Source organism: Nelumbo nucifera, chromosome 1 (genome assembly GCF_055504915.1).
Source record: "Nelumbo nucifera cultivar China Antique chromosome 1, China Antique-T2T, whole genome shotgun sequence".
NCBI lineage: Eukaryota > Viridiplantae > Streptophyta > Magnoliopsida > Proteales > Nelumbonaceae > Nelumbo > Nelumbo nucifera.
The window spans coordinates 186,374,923-186,399,316 of record NC_142649.1 but is presented as its reverse complement, the minus strand read 5'-3'; the positions used below and the strand labels follow the sequence as shown (position 1 = coordinate 186,399,316).

At 43.3% G+C, this 24,394-nt stretch overlaps 1 long non-coding RNA gene across 10 annotated transcripts; it reads right to left on the bottom strand.

Annotated features, from left to right (window-relative positions):
- Positions 1-4,768: 4,768 nt before the first annotated feature.
- On the bottom strand, positions 4,769-23,504 carry LOC104596107 (uncharacterized). Of its 10 annotated transcripts, none has more exons than XR_002022601.2 (6): positions 22,983-23,503; positions 21,624-21,744; positions 11,147-21,152; positions 6,530-10,020; positions 6,045-6,450; positions 4,769-5,963 (listed from the first exon to the last, which is right to left on the bottom strand). It is a non-coding gene; the product is annotated as an uncharacterized LOC104596107 (long non-coding RNA). The 10 variants fall into 10 exon arrangements; XR_002022602.2 differs by having other exon boundaries at positions 23,013-23,503; XR_016080787.1 differs by having other exon boundaries at positions 11,147-11,253; positions 13,647-23,504.
- Positions 23,505-24,394: the final 890 nt, after the last annotated feature.

The following is a 24,394-nucleotide window of genomic DNA, read 5'->3' as shown; positions in this document are numbered from 1 at the left end:
CAAGGTGGCCGACGACCTCGAACTGGAGCGGCCTACGGAGCAAGGTGAAGAACGAGCTTCGCCCATAGAAGAAACGGTCGCAATCCCAACTTTAGCTGCGGACCTGGCTCGGACACTACAGATCGGTGCTTCCGTCCAAGAACCTCTACGATCCGAACTGGTAAGTTTCTTACTTCAAAATTTAGATATTTTTGCGTGGTCCGCGACCGATATGCCCGGTATTGACCCCAGCCTTATAACTCACAAACTTCATACTGACCCTATAGTCAGACCCATTAGACAGAAGAAACGCAACTTAGCCCCAAAACGCTGAAGGGCAGTTGATGAGGAGGTCGAAAAGCTCCTCGCAGCAGACTTCATAAGAGAAGTTCATTACCCGAGCTGGGTAGCCAACCCGGTTCTGGTAAAAAAGGCAAACGGCAAGTGGCGCATATGTGTCGACTACACCGACCTGAACCGAGCTTGCCCGAAAGATTGTTTCCCTCTCCCCAGAATTGACCGCCTAGTGGACAAGACCTTGGGACATGTGTTGCTAAGCTTCTTGGACGCCTACTCGGGCTATAACCAAATCAGGATGGACCAGTCCGACGAGGAAAAAACCACCTTCATAACCGAGTTTGGCTTGTACTACTACAAGGTCATGCTCTTCGGACTGAAGAATGCCGGGGCGACCTTCCAAAGACTCGTGAATAAGCTATTTCAACCCTTAAATGGCACGAAGATAGAATGTTATGTAGACGACATGATCATCAAGACACAATTTTCGCATGAATTAATACAAGACTTACATTCTGTCTTCCAAATTCTGCGTCAATTTAGCATGAAACTAAACCCAAACAAGTGTGTCTTCGAAGTCACCTCGGGTAAGTTCCTAGGGTACATCGTCAACCGACGCAGTATTGAGGCCAACCCGGACAAGATAAATGCCATCCTAGATATGAGACCACCCCGAAAAATAAAAGAGGTTCAGAGGCTAAATGGCCGCATAGCCGCTCTGAGCCGCTTCATGTCCAAGTCGGAAGACCGCTGCCTGCCTTTCTTTAAAGCAATTAAAGGCAAAGGGTTCGAATGGACCCGAGAGTTGCAGCTCGCGTTCGACGAGCTAAAGAACTACCTCGCTAGTGTGCTGGTCTTAACCAGGCCCGAGGGCGAGGTCTTGGAACTGTACCTCTTGGCAAGCGACGAGGTGGTCAGTTCGGTACTAATAAAAGAAGTAGATCGGGTCCAACGACCCATCTATTATGTTAGTAAAATTTTGCAGGGAGCAGAGACGAGATACCCGCAGATAGAAAAGTTGGCATACGCATTGATAATTGCAGCTCGAAAACTCCGCCCATATTTTCAGGCTCACACTGTCATCGTCTTGACTGACAAACCTCTGAGGCAAGTCTTACTCAAGCCTGAGGATTCCGGTCGGCTAACGAGGAGGGTCATCGAACTCAGCGAGTACGACCTCCAGTATAAGCCACGAACTGCTATTAAGGTCCAAGCCTTAGCAGATTTCATCGCCGAGTGCACGTTCAGCCTCGAAGTCCCTAGGCCGGTTGAGCTCAAGATCCCCAGTTCGGATGAGCCCGGAGCTCCCAGGCCAATAGAGTCCGAACCCCGTGAAGTAGCAGCCAAGGTGGCATCTCTCCTAGTTAGGCCAAACGCGAATTGGGATGAGGAGACCTGGATCCTTCACGTAGATGGCTCCTCGAATCAACAGGGCAGCGGGGCTAGAATAGTCCTGCGCGGCCCGGGTGGCACGAAATTGGAATACGCGCTACGCTTTGAGTTCGCGGCATCCAACAACGAGGCGGAGTACGAGGCATTAATAGTCGGGCTGTCCCTAGCGCAAAAGGTAAGAGCAAAACACAGTTATCTGCAGCGATTCCCAGCTTGTGGTCAACTAGGTTACGGGCGAATACGAAGTACGCAAGCTAACTATGATCGCCTATTTGGCAAAGGTAAAGGAAGCTCTGCTCAACTTCTAGTCACACTTCATCAAGCAAATCCCGAGCTTAGAGAACATTGAGGCCGACACCCTGTCCCGGTTAGCCAGCATCAGTCACAACGTCATGAGAACCGTGTACATAGAGGACTTACCTCGGCCTAGCATTCTCGGTGGGGCAGAAGAGGTCGCTCCCGTCCTTGAAGCAGAGCCGAGCGGGATCGACCCACTCGCGAGCTTCTTGCTAGATGGGACCCTCCCTACGGATCGCAATGCAGCCAGAAGGATGCAGCGCCAGGCAGCCAAATATGTCATAATAGACGAACGGCTATACCGACGGTCCTACACGCTCCCCTACCTGCGTTGCTTGTGACCTGCCGAAGCCGAGCTCGTACTCCGCGACACTCATGAAGGTCTGTGCGGTGGACACTTGGGGGTCAGGGCCATCGCCTAGAAGGCACTTCGACAAGGGTACTACTGGCCAACGATAAAGGCAGAGGCCATCGAGCTCGTCAAGAAATGTGACAAGTGTCAGAAGCATGCCAATATCCACCATCAGATTGCCGTCGACCTCAAGTATCTCACCAGTCCATGGCCCTTTGCGCAATGGGACATCGACCTCCTGGGACCATTCCCGCCAGCAACAGGTGGAAGGAAGTTCCTAGTGGTGGCGGTAGATTACTTCACAAAGTGAGTAGAAGTTGAACCTCTCGCAACAGTCACAGCTCGAAACGTACAAAACTTATTTTGGAAGAACATAGTATGTCGCTTCGGGTTACCTGTTAGACAGTTTTGTATGCCCTTAGCTTCAATCATTTTGATGTACTTTTGTTATTTAGTGGAAATAAATAAAGTGCATGTTTGATTCATGTTGTTTGGTTTAATTCTGTGTAAAGCCCTAAAACTGGACATTTGTAGAGACTCATGTTAGTTTTAAATGTTCACAGCCGTTGGATAAGTCTGGGGAGATTTATCCTGCCAAGGCTGATACTGGTGTGCCACCAAGTGTTGGGATGGCCTGTCTCAGCCATCAGGGTAAGACCCGAGGCACATACAGCATGGGATTACTTGAATCCTTGAACCGGACCAGATTTCCAGTCTTGCCCTGGACCTTGGAGATAGATGGGCAAAACTGGAAAGTTACACCTGACCCCTAGACTCGATTATGACACTTCACTAGGTGCTGGATCAGGCTGCCCTTGATATGCCAATCAGTGAGATCCTTAGTGGGGATCAAAACCTGGGTATGTTGGGGCAGTTTGAGAATTCATCTAAGTGGGTGGTCATAGTGACAGAATCAGCCACTTTGTCGGACAAAGGGTAATGATCGGGAATGCACTCTCTCTGATGGAAACCAAACTGCCGGCAGTTGATTTCAATCGTTGGAATTTTGTTTTTGCAAAATTAATATATTTACATATATATGTACGGTTTCAAAATGTTTGCAAATGGTTTTAATTCCCGGGATCCATGTGAGAGGAGAGTGCGGCACTGTTCCTTGCAGCCGAGGGAGAGGTCCTCTCTTGTCGGGCAGTGCTTGATCATTAAGGGCTGAGAGGTTAAGTGTAAGACCATTTAGGATAATACCTGATGGGCTAATCTTGCACCTGCCCACAGTCCCTGGGTTTTTATAAGATGGCTTGGCCCAGGGGCCACTTAATGTAAGTGTTGGGCCCATAGGGTCCATACGATGGACTCAAGGGGTTCATTGAGTTTTTCAGTGAATTCGGCTGGGCCTTGTATTAAAGGCTGGGCCGAACCCATGTGGCTGGTGTGTAGATCAATGCTTGGGTCCCACGCCATACAAAGAAGCCCAACTGGGCAGCAGATTGGAAACTAATTAAACACTGAATACTTAATGGGCCAAAAGCCCATTTCGAGGTGGGCTGATATGATCACCCATCAATGGGGCGAATTTGAGATTGAAGTTGGCAAAAAGGATTGGGCTCTTAGCCTTATCCACTCTTAGAGACCAAATTCAAATCAGATTTGAATCTGGTAACCTCCTGATAAGATCAGGAGTAAGCTAACTCTATCTGGGAAAGGGATTAAGATTATCCCCTATCCAAATACTGATTTGGATTGGGATAACTCCTAATTAGGAGATTTCTTAATCAAGAAGAAAGGGAGGAGATTTCGAATGAACCAAGAGGGAGAGAAATCAGATTTCGATCCAAGGGGTTTTGGTAAGCAAGAAGGGTTCCTGCGATTTGAGATTAGATTTCATACTCTCCAGAAAAGAAAACAGTTCAGCCTTTTCGTTTCTGGAAATCTCCTCCTGCCGCCGCCATCTGCATTATTGCAAGATTTGATCTTTGCAGAAAAGAAAGTCAAGAAACCAGTTCTTGACATCAGTCTTGCAAGAAAGACTGAAAGAATTCAGTGTTTAGTACATCCAGGGGATTCTTGCGAAGGATCCAGTGTGTAGGACGCACCCTGCTGGTTCTGTTCCATCCACAGTTGTGTCATCTTCAGCAGGGACAGATCTTGGAGCATTCTTTGGGCGTGAACACCAACTTTGGGAGATACTGCTTCTCCGGATCAGGTATAATCCTCCCATTTATCTTTTGGTACAGATCTGGTTTGGTTAGGGTTCAAGTAGATCCTTGAATATTGTATTCTAAATTCAGGGAATATGATTCCCAGTTGGGAGAAGGTAGGAAATTTTTGAAATTCGCCCCACCCATTCCGCAACCTTTATGGCATCCATCAGATGGATCCTACCATTCTCTCAGTGGTATCAGAGCCACAGGTTCGAATCTTGAACCAAAAGAAAATCAGATCTGACCCTGCGCAGATGGATAGAAGGTGTTCTTTCAAGATTTGCGCAGATTGTTTTCTTTTTTTTTTTTCAAGAAACTGTTTCTTGTTAAGGGCGATTGAGACGAGGTAAGAGATCTCGCGTACATCCGGACCGCAGCTTACCAACAAAGAGTAGCTCGGTACTACAATGCCAGAGTAAACAAGTGGAACTTCCGCATCGGCGACCTGGTTCTCCGTAAGATCATGGCACCCGAGCCCGGCGTGGGCAAACTTGGACCGAATTGGGAAGGGCCCTACCGAGTAAAGAGAGCGCTCAGGGGAGCATACGAGCTCGAAACATTAGAGGGCAAACAAGTACCCCAAGCGTGGAACGTCGTTAATTTAAGACGATACTACCTATAAATTACCAAGCAAAGTGGACTAGGAGTCGCTATCAGAGCCTGAGGGTTGGAATGACGAGCTAACAAGGACCTCGGCACCATAAGACTTAGTCACCTCTTCGGCATGGGCACGCAAAGGCAAAATGCTAACACTAAGCTGACAGGCAAAGTGATAACGGCAAGCTGATAAGGACCTTGGCATCTCATCATCAGAGGCATATGGTCAGTTCGGCAATATAGTCAGTTCGGAAAAAAGAGGGTGACAACTTACTCAAAAGAACGTTTCATTACAAAATACTCTGTTTACATTCCAATATATATATATATATATATATATATATATACTCTGTTTACATTCCAGCAGTCTAACAATCTCAGTCCTCACCCTCGGAAGGCATGTCAACGATACCCGAGGGTCCTGCCTCATCCTCAGAATCCGGTTCACCATCAGCCACATTGGCCATCTCCTGAGTAATGCGCGAAGTAGTTATGGCGCTGATGTCGAGCTCGGGGTACGTATTCCTGATCATCCACCAGCTCAATTTAAAACCCCTTCTGTACGAGCCCACCATCAAGTCGTTAAAGCGCGGCGAGGCGATAGTTTTCAACAGCCTTTTCTTGGCATCCTTGATGCCCTGAGAAAATATCTCTGTCATCTCCCTAATATCCTCTTGAAGGTATTCGACCTGATGCTGTAAGTCCAGCATCAAGTCCGCCATGTGCTTCACCACCACTCCCATGGCCTCGGTGTCTCTCTGAGACCTCGCCAGCCTATCCTATGCAGCACGAGAAGCCACTTTGGCAGCGCGGGAAGCCTCTTCGGCAGCTCGTGCCCGCCTCGAGCTCCTTTCCGCTTGGGTCGCTAAGGCATGGATGGAGGAGTTCACCTACCAAAAGGAAACATAACGAGAATGAGCAACAACGAGAAAGGTAATGACAAGGAGCCCGACAAGAAGTCGCTGACTTACCACCATGGCATAAGAGGCAGCACGCCCGGCTACATGGTTCAATCGGTCCAAGCCGTGACCTCCTCGGGGTAAATGGCCTCCCTACTTTTTTGAAGAGCGTGGTTCGACGACAGCATGCTCCTGAACTCGCCTTGGCCTCTCGAGCCTGAAGGCCCAGCTTGCGTATAAGCAGTCTCAGTGTAAGGAGGAGCACCCGTATAAGCAGCCTCAGCGTAAGGGGCCCCTGCCGCTTCTTGTACTGGAGGGGCCATCTCGGGCTCCCTGGGCGGATCCACTGGCGGGTAGCCCGGTACCTCGGGCTCCGCATCTCGGGGCAGTTCGACATGAGTCCATTTGGCAACTCGCTTCCTCCTCTTCATAACATGAAACGGGTTCCCACCGCGAGTCTTTTCTGCGTCCATCACACCTACAAAAAGAGCTCGGCATCAAGAAAATGAAAGAACAAAAAGCAAAACAAAAGGCAAGCCTCTGAGCAAGGAACCTACCCGAACTCAGGCCGGCCTGGATGAGCTTGGCCTCTGTCAGATAATTGTGGCATTTTAGCCCAAGCCGAGCCCATTCTCGGAGGCCCTTCGCCGTCTCCCTATCTAGCGTAACACCGGGGTCGGGGGCAGCCAACCCCCACCTAGTTTGGAACGGTCACCCCGTTGCACTTTGTACCCTGAAGTAGTCCCGTTTCCACGTCGGGACCTTGTTGGGAAGATCGTGTAAAAGCTTGAACCCCGAGTAAGGTGACAGGTAGTATGCCCGCCTACGCCCGGGAAGGGGACCCGCTTGCTTCTTAAGCATTAGAATGGAAGAAAAGATCTCCAGGTCTAAAGGCAAAATATGTTCGCAAAAGAGGGAGATAGTCCCAACCAAATTACGGATAGAATTCGGGTGGAGCTGACCAACGGTGACGCCGAAGTGGTTCATAACCTCGACGATGAGAGGGTGGAAAGGTAGGCGTAGCCCGGCGACGAACTGCTCCTGGAATATCACGATCTCATCAGGACCGTGTTCCCAAGGGAAGTCGCCCGAGGGTATAAAGTAAGTATACTCCCTAGGCAGGTTGAACTGGGTGATAAGGGAGTAAGGCCCCTCAGGCATCATGGTTGAGGGCCCAAACTTGTCTAACGTCCGACCTTGACGGGAGGAGGACGCCAAACTACCCGAGGTGACTCGGCCTACGGGTTCGAATTCTTCCTCGAGCTCCTCCTCGAGCTCTACCTCGAGCTCACTAAGGCTGTCGGGGGATGCAGCTCGGTTCGTAGAACCTGCATCTGACCCCCTCGAAGAAAGTGCGCACTCACCCGGAAAAAGCAAACAGACTATGGAAGGTTGGCGCGAGCTAAAACTTGGGCACGGGCTCAAGAAGCAAACACAGGAGAATGGCAATGAAAAGCGACTGGGGGTCCCCCACTATTTATACCCACAGTGACCGAAAACCGATGGCTCTGATCAAGGCAAATCCAACGACCCACGATCAAGCTGACTGCACGCCTCCTAAGACCGAGACGTGACTGGCCGCACGTCTTTTGAAACTGAAGCAGCATCGGCGCACGTCTCCCAGCATTGAAGGCAACAGCAGCACGTTTTTTCAAATTTGAAATAACGCCCACTATCACATCTCCCAGCAGCGCATTTTTTAAATTTGAAATAACGCGCGCTGTCACATCTCCCAGCATTTAAAGACGGATTGGCGCGTTTCCTGACTTTTTGGCGCTCGAGGAACCTGGAAATCTCCTGACGAACGCACATTTCGCGCTATCAGTCAAACGGTTCGAAGTACGAGTCAAATTCACCCATCACCTCGCGAACTCCCCGCGCCAGGGCAAGCCCCTTAGCGCGAGGAGTGGGGGGCAATTGATGAAGGAAGATTTGGCCCGACCTCTTGACCACCCAACACATGGAAACAACCGAGGGTGGCCTAACAGAAGCAACAGCTCGACACGGCAGTACGCTCAAGGCGCGAGCTCCGAGAGGAGGAACCAGCAGTCCGAGCTCCCCAAAAGGAGCCCCAACAACCCGAACTGGCCCACCCCAAGGCAGCTCGGGCTACACTTCTACCCGAACTCAAGACTTCACCTCGCACACCACTCTAGCACTTCGTCTCCAGGCCGCCGAACTGAACAACCGTACCTGACACTAAAGGAGTCCGTATCCTAAGGCGACGCACCTGACTTAGGATCTGACGCTTGACAGCTGCACTTCAACGACCACTTGCCACCGCCACCTCCAGTCACAGAGACGGCTCCGATAAAGAGAGCAGTGGCGGTTATCTGCCCTAACAGAGGTGATGACACCCGAACTGGCAGAAGTGCAGAGGTAATGATACCCGACCTGACAGAAGCTTAGGAGTGAGTGTGCGAAGTGGTTATAAAAGGCCATCTTCCCCCCAAGAAGGAAGGTACGTGATAACTTTGCGCCATCTGGTTTTTCATCTTGCCTTTAAGGAAATACTAACTTGAGCTTCGGAGCACTCTCACCCGGCTCCTCCCCAGAGATTATTCGCTTTCTTCCCCGTTTCAGGCACCTTTTGCTCCAGCCAGAGGCAAGATCGTTGACAGATAGGACCGACCGGATTGCGCTCCATCAAAAATGATTTAAACCGACCCAACCAAACCCGTGAACACCCCTATAGTAATCTATCCTCAACATTTAGCCAATCTTTGAAGCATATGCACATCTCCAGACTTTCATCATTCATGCAGCTTCTCTTCTCATCTAGCACTCTATTATCTGCACTAAAACAAAACTTCGATGGAACTATAAACACCAAAGGGGTTAGTAGATCATGTGCCATGGTGGCAAGGGCTGAATAATTTTTTTCATATCCACTCCACCAGGTTAAAATATCAAAATTATTCATTCTTTTCAAATCGAAGGAATCAATTAAACTAGAAAAATTTGCTTCTAAATAAAAATTAAATTCAGTAAATGAAATTGTTGATGAGGTGCTTAGTAAATTTCTGCCTCATACTTATTAAAGACAAACATTATCTTTTGCACTATAAGAACTAGTTTCAGAAGTGGAAATTGCACTTGTACAAGTTGTAGATTTTTTTATGCCCTAGTATATTAGATTTAAATAAGCTATACATTACAAATAGTAAACTATTAATTTTTTCATGTGCCATTACACCCATTTCTCATGTGCAAGTATCAAAGCACATCTTTTTACCACATGGAAAAGGAAAGATCTGTCCGGCCTCTAGCTATTTTTTTATCTTAAATGTAAAACTAAAATGTCAACTACATAAGGTGATACCAGTATGGGAAACCAAACAAATAGCGAACTTAACACGCCTTTGAAGAGTGGAACACACAACACATGGACTTCCCAAATGAGGAAAGCGATTTCAACAACCTAGAAATCTAAGACTTGGTGGCCCAACAGGACTCCAAGTATGACTTCCCAGGCTCAGTTACTCTTACAGGGGCAAATTTCAAACTGGATGGGTTGAGAAAGACCAGTATCAAAATGGAATTAGACACCCTCATCTTGCTTCTTTGAGGCTTAGTTTAAGTATACCCAACAAAAGAAGCTGGACAGGACTCAAAAGTGCTCAAATATTAAGAAAACAAGTGGTATCAAATCAAACCTTGATGATCCAATCAAATTATACTGGGAAAATCTTTCGTATAAAATCATCTTTCTTTAAGAAAAAAAAAATCTTTACTATTTCAAAAATCACATGAGACCTACATGAGTTGGCAACCAACTTCTTGGGCTTGCTAGAATAAGCTTAGTGTTGTGGCCCTTGGGCTCAATTCAACAATTAATTGGGTTTGGACTTGCTGCAGATTTTCACAGGGAAATGGAATTGAGCCAGATTCAAATGGATTTGTGTAATCTGATTGCTCTTTCGTCATAACAGCTACCAGACAGAGCGGTTAAAATAAATAAGAGCCGTTCTGGATAGACCATACAAATCTAGTAAGGAATGGATCCAACTTTCCTTTCCGCCTTTCACTTCTGCATCAATTGAATCAACTGAAACACAGAAGTATATTTAGAGAAGGAATACATGATGTCATATTTTAAAATTATTTTCCAATAGAACTGATAACAAAAATATTCTCCTATAGGAGATTTTCCAATTCATTATACAAATTTTCAACTCTTCCAACCACACCCAAAACTAAAAACAAAAAAGCTTTTGGAGACATTCAAGGTCAAGGGAATGACTCTCAGAGATTTCAACCAATCAAGGACCAATCCTATTAGAAGAAGTTTATTTGGTAACATTAACACATTAATGGAGATGAAGCTTTTAAGAAGAGCCCTATCTTCAAACAAATTAAGAGATATCCATCATATAACACCTATATATAAGAGTTTTGTGTCTCATTAACTACTCTTGGAGATTTATATGACTCAATTTTATGTCATAATCAAAATTTTACAGGCCCAAAACATAAGAATGATATTTGTTTTTCTTTGTTTTAATTTGATTTCTTGAGACGAATGGTCTCAAAGAACCATTAAACCTAAAAGCTTAAGTTGTTAAGTGAGGTCATTGAATAGGTTTTATTCTCTAACAAAAGGAATTGACTCCTTCCATCCACAGGGTGGGAAATCATGGAAGATTCAAACTTTATTGCATCTTAATTTTAGAGTCCCTCTAGATTAACAAATTGCTTAATACCTTTGTTCATTTGCTCAAATCAACTCATACCCCACATTCTATTTCACATTTCCTCTACTAGTGATGGCCTTTGATTATTCTGAAGATTAACTATTAAAGACAGAAAAAATCAGCCACAGTTCAGATAAAAACATGGACCAAAGGGTGAGGTTTTGGACTGAGTTTGAGTAGGTTTTCTGCTACAAATTGCAGCAATGGTATGGATCAAGGTTGATAGTTTCGGGGTTGATTTCATGCTAGTTTTCGGTGGTGGGTTGCAGTGGTTACAGGGAATGGGTTCAGGGGTAATGTCACATGCAAAGAAAAAGCACTCCAATGTATGCATCCATTCATCCATTCCACCCCTAATGTCCGAGAGTACCTCCCTCTCATCATCCATCCATTCCATGATCACCATTCAACAAATTCATGACAAAATCCAATGCACAATTTAAACTCTAAAGTTCAAAAATAAAAAATCCAAGTTCTTACCTTATCAACAAATGAGAGAACAGATCCGAACAACACTCCTTTTTTTCTCTTATGTTCCTTTCAAGCTATTCCCGCTCCTCTTGATCACATAACCTGACTTCCTCTGACTGCACGATAGAAAAAATTGATAGTAATTATTTATATTTAAAGAAGAATATGACCTTTAATTTCACAAAATATCACAAATAGAAATGTGGCAACTGGAGAAGACAAATTAGGAAGAAAAATGGTAAAACCATAAAGAAAAATCAAGTTTGGAGGTCATCCAAACAATGCATTGAATGTTCTTTTCTTTAAACCTTTCTCCCCTCCCTTATCTTGACTAACAAACCTATATTCTTAATCTGTGAAGGTGGTTTCAGTGAATAAGTAGAGGTGATACTAGCTGTGCCACACGAATAGCTTTAAACCTTTCTCCTCTCTCTTTCTCTCTCTCACTACGGATTATAAGTTTCTCTGTATACCAATTGTGCCACACAAATAGCTCATCATCTTCTTCATAAATATTAAAGTTTCTCCATATCTCCCAACTTTATTACACACAACTACAATTCAAAAAAGAATTTGAGGCGGGGCACTGACACACCTTGAGGTGAGGCAGAGCCAAAACACCTATCCTCCTCATGAGGCATATGCCTCATGCAAAGGGCTTCAAAATTGAAAAAATGAAAAAAAAAACAAAATATATTAGTTACAAATTTACAATGCTCTCTAAAATTCAAGAAAGCTTAATTATTTAGTTGAATATTAAAAAAAGCAAAACAATTTAAAGTAAAAAATCTCTCATAAAATATTATTTCTACCCCAAAATCGTAGTATTTAACTGATTTTGTCCATATTTTCTTAATTAGCATGTTCCTATATATTTTATCAACCAAGAAGCATGCCATAGCCCGCTTCTAAGACTAAATCCAACTAACTAAATTCCAACCAAAACACTTTTGACCCTAATAGATCAAGCTAATCAAATCCAATAGCCAGGACATATCTGAACGAATTTAATACAATCCAAACAAAAGCTAATATATTTTTTTGATAAAATATACACCTCAGCCCTTTGATTTTCATTTCCCACCCTTAATTTACATTTAACATGCAGCTACGACAAAGGAGACTATAACCAAAAAACTAAAATAGTCAGAGACACTGCATCCATACCCCCAAGTTCAGCGAGAGGGGGACTACTATCAAAACACAAGCCTTTTCCCCAAAAAAAGAAAAGAAAACAACCCCCTTCTTCTATTATCTCATCTCTAGATAAACAAGGGCACCCACTGGCCACTGTCATTGTGCTACTGCTATCAAGAACCTGTAGATATATTTTTCTTTATACCAGACCTAATATTGGCTTTAGTTTCTAGGTCCAAGAAACATGCAAAGAAAATTTGCCCCTATCCACGCTGTTGAGGAGCTTTACCCACCCTAAACCACTCCTCCCTTAGAGGTCAGTTAGTGTCGGGTTCACAAAATGCAAAAATCAGCCAAACAACTCAGTGTTAGAACCATCCGAGATGCCAGATTTCATGCTAGTCATGGCAGACCAACATCAAGTTCAAGCCTGCTTGCAACACGTCGGAATCAAGAGAACCATTACGAGGTAGTTCACTGCCATCCCCCGACCAGTTGCTGGAAAGGAAGCTTGGTGGAAGTTGTTATGCTTTATCATTGTGCCATTGTCAATGCCTTTGGCTGCTATTGAACCGTTCTTCATGGTTTGCTCTAACAAGCTCACCAGCGAAAGAAATATTTCCACCCTTGTCACATCCCTATTTGCCTCAACTGCAAATCATGCCCAAAATCGGGTCTCCATTACCCCCTTCAGAATGGTCAGCCCTAACCCTCTAATTATATCAGCAATCTCAAGAAACAATCCCCGTTCTTCACCAAGCATCTCCACATGGACCTGGTTATTTATCGTCATCTTGTTAACTAGAGAACAAACTTCATCCACTTGACACCCAAGCTAAGAAAGAGAAAGGTGACTTTTTAGGGAATACCATGCATGCTCATAATAACATTCTTCCCAAACCAAAAGCTTCGGATTCCGGCAACCGATCTTCCAGAAAACCGCATACGACCATCTACTCACGCCGCAGAGACACCTCAGAGCTTCTCTCAACAAAAGCCCCATCTCTCCAATGACGAAATCAGAATCTCTAATATAAAGAACCAACTAACGCAAACAACGAAAAGCAACCAACAGTAGTACCTCACTGCCGGACTTCGTACATTATCCGTCTGCTGTATTCCGGCCTAACTACCACGACACGACCCTCTTCCCGTTTCGTCCTTACACTATAGGTTGCACAAACCTACAAAAGAAATTCCAAAGTAGGTTGCACAAACCTACACTATACCACGAGCTCTCTCATCCGTGAAGCTCAATAATGGAAATTACGAATTTAAAAACTCAAAAATTTGAAATAATTAATTCAAGCTCTATAAACAAAAGGGAAACCACAGATCATCAACAAAGGCTGAGCAATGTTAAAAGGTTTACCTATCCAAAACCCTGATGAAGCTGAGAACTCTGAGAAACAATGGTGTTGAAGCTGAGAAGACAAACTTTCTTCAATGGCGGAGAACTTGCTTTAATGGTGGAACTCAGAACTGATTGAGACCCTAACTAAGAACTGCGAATGGCGGAGATCTTGCACACTCGAGAGGAGAGAAAGAGAAGAAGAGAGGAAAGGAAGAAGGAAAAGAAACGGGAGAGAAAAAAATGAAAGCGAGGAAAAGAGGAGGAGAAAACTCATGCACGAAATGTTAATGTTTTGGCCAAAAGTGAAATTACAAAATAAAATTAAGAGGCATTTAAAAGTGCCTCTAATGCTATCTAAATTAAGCTACCTCTTTTAGTAGTTTATAAAGGCATTTTTTTGCTGACCGCCTCTAGTCAGGTGCCTCTAATAACAAGAATTCCACTAGTGGGCCTTCCTTTTCCCACGCCACAGTATCTAGAGCCGTGTCATCGATGCCAACAGTTTCAGTAGCCTTGTGAACCTGAGTGGGGGCTGCGACGACTGCACCACTTGTGGCAGTCGCCTAATGACTGGCTGAACTGGATCAGAGGGGTTTATTTCCCTAGGAGTCTATGATGAGGTCAAACACAATGGTTAGTATAAACCAAGCGCAAGTAAATGAAAAGCAAATATACATGTACTTGCATACTTACACCCTCGAGAGGGGATTCTGGAACATAACTTAAGTAACCTGACAAAACTTTGCCAGTTTCCATAGATTGCAAAATAAAAACCAGACATATCAGTCATAATATAGAAAAGTTAGATGCAATAGTAATAAAACAACAGGAACAGAGACAAGCTCCCTTACCGAATCTTCTTCTACTGGCCCCCTCTTCTGAGGACGGGGAGCCATTTTCTTCACACGTCCGCTTGAGAAACGGACATAGGTAACTTTCTGTGGAGGAACAACAATCGCCGACTGCATTGATTCCATGTCTGGCGCATCATTCTCCATGGGTGTTGAGGCGGAGGGTTCTTGCCTGGCCTTGGTTCGGCATGCGATGAAGCCACGTTCGAACTAGCAGGTCGTTGAAAAACTGGTGGCTGCGTTCAACGAGGCACCCTTGCTGACTTTGGCCTTTTCACCGGAGGAGGGTGGCTACTCTTTCCCTCTGCCAAAATTGGGTGCTTTCCCTCATGCTCCGTCCTTGCGTTCTTCGGCGAGTGTGACGGAGGAGCAGCTAAACTCTCACCTTCAAGGGGGCTAAGACACGACGGGGGTGGGAGTTTGACCTCATCAGCTCTTGAAAACCCTCGAACAACGTGCACAAGTGTGCAAAATGAAGGGATTTGCAACCCTGAACCCGAGAATACCCTACAACAGGGAACCTTGAAATCTAGGAAAGGCGGCATGTTCATGGCATCGAACCCAGAAGACATCTCCTCTTGATGATCATAAAAATTGGTTGCCCATATCATCGTAACCAAACTGGCGAAGTAGCTAGTCTAGTCGATAAGCACTTAGTTGAGCCTCACCTGGGTGATCAAGGTACGCGATGACACCGGACCAAGTTACTAATCGCATCACGCCCACCAGGACTGTTGACTTCCATTGTGCATTGCTGGTCGCCATCCTTGGGGATTGGAGCACCAACGCAGAACGGCATTGCATGACGGATGGCTTGGGTGTATGGCCTCCATACGAATTCTTCAAGGGAAGTCAACCTCAGGTCGATCTCACTCATTTTGAATTGCTTATGCCTGCTAGAAGCCAACACATGGTGGCAATAGTGACATACATCGGGGAGAGAGGACGAGGCGTGACGTTGAGGTCGAAGCGTTCACACAAGAACATCCACAGAAATGGCATACAAACATAGCTGATGTGCCTCCTACAACTAGGGTCCATTAACTGTTGGACGGTGTCGTCCATCTGTTCGTAGAAATACCCCAAAAAATATTAAGGCCAACAACAGTTGGTGGCCACTAGCAGCGAGAATGGCAAGACGGACTAAGACTATGCACAAGCCATAGTCGGAAAGCCCCGGGAAAAGGAAGCGGGAGGCCACATACAAAATAAAGGCAGCAAGGTGGCACTGGCTATCTACACCTCGTCCCCCATCGGTCACCATGGCTGATTCATGCTCTGACAATAACTCAGCAATAACTCAGCGATATCAACTTCTCGGACAAAGTCAACAAAGGGACATTCAACTTCCTTTTGGCATGGGGCCATGGCCGATAGACAATGGTTGAATTGGAAAATGAGAACGATGGCACAAAGTGGGTCGTGGAGTAAAACTTTGACGAAGATAGCGAGAGGACGAAGTGACAATCCAACGAAGACCCCTGTCCTTTTAAACACAGCTCCCACATGTCGGGAATGACAAACGACACTGAGGAAGATGAACAAGCACGAGTACTTAACGAAAAAGTAATCTAAAGAAATTTATAGATATGCCCTTCAAAGGCAGGATGAAATGGCGCATTAATTTAAGCAAAGTGCCATGTCATCAACTGACACTTAAAATATTAGATATCAAATCCGTGTCACACGCACAAATAGACTGCATTTATTACGAAATGACAGTTAGGAAAATGCTAATGATACCTGCCACGTCATCGTCAGTTAATCTCTTCTTCGACTTTCATCCGTCACTGACCTACACTTTCAATTGACACTGTGCAGCCACAAAAGGCATCACCCTGACACACAAGGGGGACTACCGCCCACATTGGTACAACAACGATAATGCCTTTTGCTAATTTCCTTCGTATCAATGGCTAGGGGGCTGAAACTCGCAAATCCAATGCTGAGTTGCCCATTCACAAAAAGCAAATCATCAAAAGACAGGGGGCTAGACTCCAGAAGAGAGGAAATCCAATTGAAGAACAAACGCTAACACACAAAGACACACGACCGCTCAAGTAACCGACTCCCGACCTATCAACAGGTAGGGGGGCTGACAGAAGCCTAATTTAATTTTCTACTAACCACATGAAATCCCAAAACAGAGTAGATTTCCAAATCCAATGCACAGGTATTCATCGACTCATCATAGAACTTCAAAGCAAATCCAAAGACAAAATGCTTATCAATAAGATTCCACTTACAGATAAGCAGGGGGGCTAATGTAGGTACACAGTGCTCACTAAGTCCCTAAGAGCACAATAAACACTGGATTGACACCACATGGACGCTTGCAATCAACCCATAGCCAATCGGTCCTTGCGATGAACCTACAACACACTGCAGGTCTGTGATGAACCTACGGTGCATCGTAGGTCTGCAATGAACCCACGGTTCATTACACGCCCACAATAAACCCTGAATCGTTACTGAGCTACGGTTCCCCAAAATCGGGTCTGAATATTGGTTGCACGTGAAACTTTAAGTTACATGCATGACCGGGTGCCACATAGGTTTAATAAAAGGCTACCTATTAGGCGATGACATCATTAATGCCATGTCAGTTAAGTGAGACGCGAAAGGCGGTAATACACGTGGGTTATGAGGATCTCTAGGTGAAAGGAAAGTCAACCTTCAAGAGATCCCATAAGAACACGTGGTGAAACCCTAGCAGCACTCCTTATTGGCTAACAACGAATCTAATATTCTCCTTCCTAGTAGAAAACAAATGGTTTTGGCTCCTTTTCAGGATCTCAAGATCCTTCCCTTTAAATATGGACCCTCCCTCATAACGAAATTCATCCATTTGACTCTTAATCAACCCTATCATCAGATTCCCTATCCAATCATCTCCTCACCTCCCTGGCCCAAACCTCTTGGTTGATTCTCTGCTCCTAGTCTTCCTCTGTCTTTCAAGGAGACCACTCCCTACTTACAATTCCTATGTTGAATGTTGACCCTTTAATTAGACTAGTCCGGTAGAGGAAAAAGAACCCCACCCAAGAGCAGTGAAGGATAGTAAATGAGGAGGTAGGGAAGCTCATCATAGCAAACTTAATTAGAGAGGTCTAAAATCCAAGTTGGATTGCAAATCTAGTGCTCGTGAAGAAGGCCAATGACAAATGGCGCATGGGCATCGATTACACTGACCTCAATAGAGCCTACACAAAGGACAACTACCCACTCCTTAGGATAGACCACTTGGTAAACTCGACCTCAAGGTTCGAGCTGTTGAGCTTCACGGATAGTTACTCTGGCTACAACCAAATCCAAATGGATCCAACCGACTAGGAGACACTACCTTTATAACTGAAACGGGCTTGTAATGCTATAAAGTTATGCCCTTTGGTTTAAAACGCTGAAGCGACCTATCAACGCCTTGTAAACAAATTTTTTCTGATTTAATTGATAATAAAATAGAAGCATATGTTGATGATATGGTTGTGAAAACCCAATTTTCAAATTCTTTAATTTCTTATGTAAATTGTATTTTTGATATTTTAAGAAAATACAACATGAAACTCAACCTGAATAAGTGCGTTATTGGAGTCTTGTTGGGAAAGTTCCTTGAGTACATAGTGAACCGACATGGCGTCGAGGCCAACCCGAACGAAATCTAGGCCATCCTAGATATGAGACCCCTTAGGATGATTAAAGAGGTCCAAAGGCTAACAGGCCGGATAGCCGCCCTGAACCGATTTATGTCAAAGTCAGCTAGGCGGTGCCTTCCATTCTTTAAAGCCATAAAAAATAACCAAGACTTCAAATGAACCAAAAAGTGTCAACTCATGTTTGGCGAGCTAAAAAGGTATTAAAGTTCATCGCCCTTGTTGACCAGGCCAAACTTGGAGATGAGCTAAAACTCTACCTCTCTACGAGTGATGAGGTAGTCATCTTGGTCCTAATCTGCGAAGTGGATAGAGTGCAACGATCTGTCTATTATGTGAGGAAGGTCCTACATGCTGTTGAGACTAGGTTTCCCAATATTGAGAAGTTTGCCTTCTCATTGGTGTTAGCAGCCCAAATAGAGTGCCCTTACTTACAGGCCCACACCATTGTAGTCCTAACCAATTGACCTCTGAGGCGAGTTCTTTAGTAGCCCGAGGTCTTAGAAAGGTTGACAAAATGGGCAATCAAGCTCAGTGAATACGTTATCTAGTTTGATCCATGCCCAGCGATCAAGGCACAGATCCTGGCAGACTTCGTCACCGAGTGTACCTTAAGCACACTAACCCTTGAGTTGCGGAGCCTATGACCACCTCAAAGGCTACTACTAGTGCGACACCCAACCCAACTTGGGACGTGGTGCCCTTGATCCTCTTTGTGGATGACTCTTGGTGTGGAAGTCGAGCTAGACTAATCCTCTACGGACCTAGCGAAGTGAAATTGGAGTACGCTCTCTGATTCATGTTCTGAGCCTCAAACAATGAAGATGAGCACAAGGCGCTAATAGCCGGGCTATCATTGGTAAAGGAGGTCGGCGTGAAGCATCTCGTTGTATGTAGTATTACAACTACTGGTGAACCAAGTAAACGAGCAATATGAGGCCCGAGAGTCGACTATGTCGGCCTATCTAGCCAAGGTTAGAGAGCTCCTGCCCAACTTCCGCTCTTGGTACACCTAGTAAGTCTCGACATCTGAAAACATCGAGGCCAATGCGCTCTCAAAGATGGTCGGTGCGACAGACATTATAAGGAGGATAATTTACATTGAAGACCTGCCATAACCTAGCATTATAAGGAGGATAAATTACATTTGCTCCTATTTTGGCTACAGAACCAAGTTGGATCGACCCGCTCATTAACAATCTACACCCCGCTCGCTATGTTATCATTGGTGAGCAAATGTATCGCAGGTCGTTCATGCTCCCCTACTTGTGCCGGTTGTGACAAATAGAAGCGAACTACGTGTTACGTGAGATCCATGAAGGCTACTACTGGCCCACAATGAAGGCAGATGCAATGGAGTTAGACCGGAAGTGCAACAACTGTTAGCGGCATGCTAACATAACAAATAAGCCTTCGCTAACCTGAGGTACCTTACTAGCCTGTGGCCATTCACATAGTGGGGGATAAGTATTCTTGGTCCCTTCCCACCTTCCACCGGGCAGAGGAGGTTCTTGGTGGTCGTGGAAGACTATTTTACTAAGTGAATGGAAGTCGAGCTGTTGGTATCCATCACAACTCACAATGTATAGAATTTCTTCTAAAGGAACATCATCTGTAGATTCGAACTCCCCAAGGTGATGATATTAAACAACGAGAAGTAGATCGAAGACATTAAAATTCAAAACTAGTGTGCAGAAGTCAACACATCATAAACTTGTTTGAAATATAAAATCGTTGAGTTTTGTATCTAATAACAGACCTAATTTTTATTACAATGTAGCAAAAGATTTTGGGAATAGCACAATGCCAACGATATAGTGGAGCACTAAACAAAAATTATAGAAGTAATAAATGTTTTATATAATAACATGCAGACCTAATTTTTATTGCAATGGAGTAAAAGGTAGTACCAAAAGAACCCGGGCAAAAATCAATGCCTATCAGTTTATATCAATTAATACTTTTATTCCTTGATAAATATAGATCTCTTTTGTGGGGGAGAAAGGATCTTATTTTTATTAGTCATCATTATCAAAACAGAACATTCATGCATGATTGTATTTGTATAGCAGGCAAAAAAAGCTAGTTAAAATTTATAGAAACAGAACACGAAGACCTAATTTTTATTGCAATGGAATTAAAGGTAAGTACTAGAAGAACCCAAACAACAAGAATGGAATGAAAGGAAGATAGAAGGAGAACAATGGAAGGCTGATTCAATGTGATCTTCAATGAGGCCTATCACAAAAAAGACAAGTCAAAACATCATAAATATTAGAGTTCAATATCAGTATAGAAAAAAGAACTTGGTTTGAAATATAAAATTGTTGATTTTTGTATCTAATCAGTGGCGGAGCTGGGATTTTTTTTTGGGGGGGCAAAACCTAGAAAACATGAACAGGGGGGGCCAAAAGCAAGGGAACATGAGTAAAGGGGCTAAAATACAAGTGGAACTTAAATAGATTTAAAGGGAATTTTGAAGGCATAGGGGGGGCCATGGCTCCCCTCCACCACCCCTGGCTCCGTCCCTGTATCTAATAACAGACCTAATTTTTATTACAATGTAGCAAAAGATTTTGGGAGTAGCACAATGCCAACAATATAATAGAGCACTAAACAATAATTATAGAAGTAATAAATGTTTTATCTAATAACATGCAGACATAATTTTTATTGCAATGGAGTAAAAGGTAGTACCAGAAGAACCCAGACAAAAATCAATGCCTATCGGTTTATACCAATTGATACTTTTATTCCTTGATAGGTGTAAATCTCTCTTGTGGGGGAGAAAGGATCTTATTTTTATCAGTCAGTGCCATCAAAATAGAACATTCATGCATGATTGTGTTTGTGTAGCAGGCAAGAAAAACTAGGCAAAATTTATAGAACAGAATATGAAGACCTAATTTTTATTGCAATTGAGTAAAATGCAGTACTAGAAGAACCCAAACGACAAGAATGGAATGAGAGGAAGATAGAAGGAGAACAGTGGAAGGCTGGTTCAATGTGATCTTCAATGAGGCCTGTCACAAAAAAGACAAGTCAACAAATAAAAAATATTAGAGTTCAATATCAGTGCAGAAAAAAAACTTGGTTTGAAATATAAAATTGTTGAGTTTTGTATCTAATAACAGACCTAATTTTTATTACAATGTAGCAAAAGATTTTGGAAGTAGCACAGTGCCAACAATATAATGGAGTACTAAAAAACAATTATAGAAGTAATAAATGTTTTATCTAATAACATGCAGACCTAATTTTTATTGCCATGGAGTAAAAGGCAGTCCTAGAAGAACCCAGGCAAAAATCAATGCCTATCAGTTTATACCAATTGATAATTTTAATCCTTGATAGATATAGATCTCTCTTCTGGGGGAGAAAGGATCTTATTTTTTATGAGTTAGCATTATCGAAATAGAACATTCATGTATGATTGTATTTGTGTAGCAAGCAAGAAAAGCTAGGCAAAACTTATAGAAACAAAAGATGAAGACCTAATTTTTATTGCAATGGAGTAAAAGGCAAGGCCAAAAGAACCCAAACGACAAGAACTGAATGAGAGGAAGATAAAAGGAGAATAGTGGAAGGCTGATGCAATATGATCTTCAATGAGGCCTAGCACAAAAAAGACAAGTCAACACATAAAAAATATTAGAGTTCAATATCAATACAGAAGAAAAAAACTTGGTTTGAAATATAAAACTGTTGAGTTTTGTATCTAATAACAAACCTAATTTTTATTACAATGTAGCAAAAGATTTTAGGAGTAGCATAGTGCCAAAAATATAATGGAGCACTAAACAACAATTATAGAAGTAATAAATGTTTTATCTAATAACTTGCAGACCTAATTTTTATTTTAATGGAGTAAAAGGCAGTACCAAAAGAACCCATGCAAAAATCAATGCCTATCAGCTTATACCAATTGACGCTTTTATTCCTTGATAGATATTAATCTCTCTTGTGGAGGAGAAAGGATCTTATTTTTATCAATCAACATTATCAAAATAGAACAATCATGCATGATTGTATTTGTGTAGAAGGCAAAAAAAGCTACTTAAAATTTATAGAAACAGAAAATGGAGACCTAATTTTTATTGCAATGGAGTAAAAGGTAGTACCAAAAGAACCCAAACGACAAGAACATGATAAGAGGAAGATGGAAGGAGAACAGTGGAAGGATGATGTAGTGTGACTGTCAATGAGGCCTGGCACGAAAAAGACAAGGCTGTAGAAAAAGATTTTGGGAGTAGCATAGTGCCAGCAATATAATGGAGCACTAAACAACAATTATAGAAGTAATAAATGTTTTATCTAATAACATGCTGACCTAATTTTTGTTGCAACCAGAAGAACCTAGGCAAGAACCCAAACAGCAAGAATGGAAACAAAGGAAGATAGAAGGAGAACAGTGAAAGGCAGTACCAGAAAAGTAAAAAGAGAGTAGTAGAAGTGCAAAGAGAGAATGGTGGTTTCAGTAGTATGAATTTCATATAAGAAGGTATATATAGAAAATGATCAACAAACAAATACCATCTACCGAGGAGAAGAAATTATTATGGCTATTCACCTAGTCAATCAAACACTGACTGAAAATATGAAGAGACTGACACTTTACACGATTAATCCCACTGAAATATGAAGAGACACACTTTCACAGTCAAGCATGCAAAAAAATACAATAAAAAATCCCATTGAAATACGAAGGCACAGACACTTTACACAATTATTCCCATTTGAGCATGCAAAAAAATACAGTAAAATAATTCTTAGATGAGAACTACTGCAAGTGACGGGCGGACATAATCTATCAGATTTATCATTGATAAGATCTACGAGGTAGCATGTAGTACATGTGTCCATGCAAAAAGAATTGATTATACTTCCTTGGAAGGTCGCTAGAAAATAGCAAGATCTCCTGATCAAGGTAGGCTATCTTGAAGGGCAAAACAGAGAGGGAAAAACAGGGCCATCGAGACCTTCCTTCAAAGAGGAGACAAGCTCTCCTTCAAACAACAACATAAACAAGGCTATCGAAGGTCACAAGAATCTTGGAGGGCTAACCAAGGAGGGGAAAGCAAAACAGGGCCATCGAGACCTTCATTCGAAGTGGAGACATGCTCTCCTTTGGGCAGCAGCGTAAACAGGGCCACCAAAGGTCACCAAAATCTTGAAGGGCAAAACAGGAAGGTCGCTAGAATCTTCGAAGAGGAGACAGGCTCCCCTTCGGACAGTAGCGTAAAGAGGGCCATCGAAGCTCGCCAGACAGTAGCGTAAAGAGAAAAACAGGAAGGCCTAGTTCGTTCTCCCTTCATAATGGCAGGGAAACTCAAAATAAGGAAACTCGAAAGGCTAAGGAGCTCTCTCGGAGAGGGAGACTCAAAACCCATGTGGGATTCTTGCATGGATTGGTTGCTCTGTTTAGCTTACACGTGAGACCGTCCTGTTTAGCTTCCATCTACATGCACGAGCTACTTGCACGTGAGACCGTCAATCTACTCGCATGAATAGATTATGTTTAATGGATGGAGAGCACATCCATTCCGTGATTAGCCTTACAAAATGAAAGTCGTCATCTTTCTTGCAAAAACATGAAGAGGTAGATATGGGAAATTTTTTCTTTTTTAATCAATAAAATTCCTTTTTATTTTTACTATTTTTATAAAGTGACTACATACTCTTCTTAATATTTCGGGTGAGGCATATGGTTTTAACTACGGTTGCAACTAAGTATATGTTTGGCATGGCTTCCGTTTATTAAATAAATCTTTGTACTTGAATTGTGTTCAAAATTGAGAGACAATATTTTATAAGTGTTTTGCCACAATTTGTTGATAATTAGATGCCACTAGGCACTGTTAGGCACAACCTCAGCGAAGTAGTAAATAAACACTTAGGGGATGTTCTGTAGTGTGGATGAGAAATTGGTGGGTGTGGACTAATCCACACCATATCTTGTGGTAGGGACCAATCCACACTACACCACATTCTACAGTTGTTTTGAACTATGGACAAATTGTGTGCACTAGACCACTCCACACCTAGAGTGGCGTTCTATAGGCGTGGTGTGGACCAATCCACAATACACTTTTTGATTCCATGTATCTCATATACATTTATGAATGATCTACACCATCATTTTAAAAAATGACCAAAAAACAGAACCGTTCTGGCCACCGATTTTCGAGTCAACGGTCTGACCGTTCGGATCGTACGGATAGCTTATTTGACAAACAATTTAAAAAAAAATTAATTAATTAAAAAA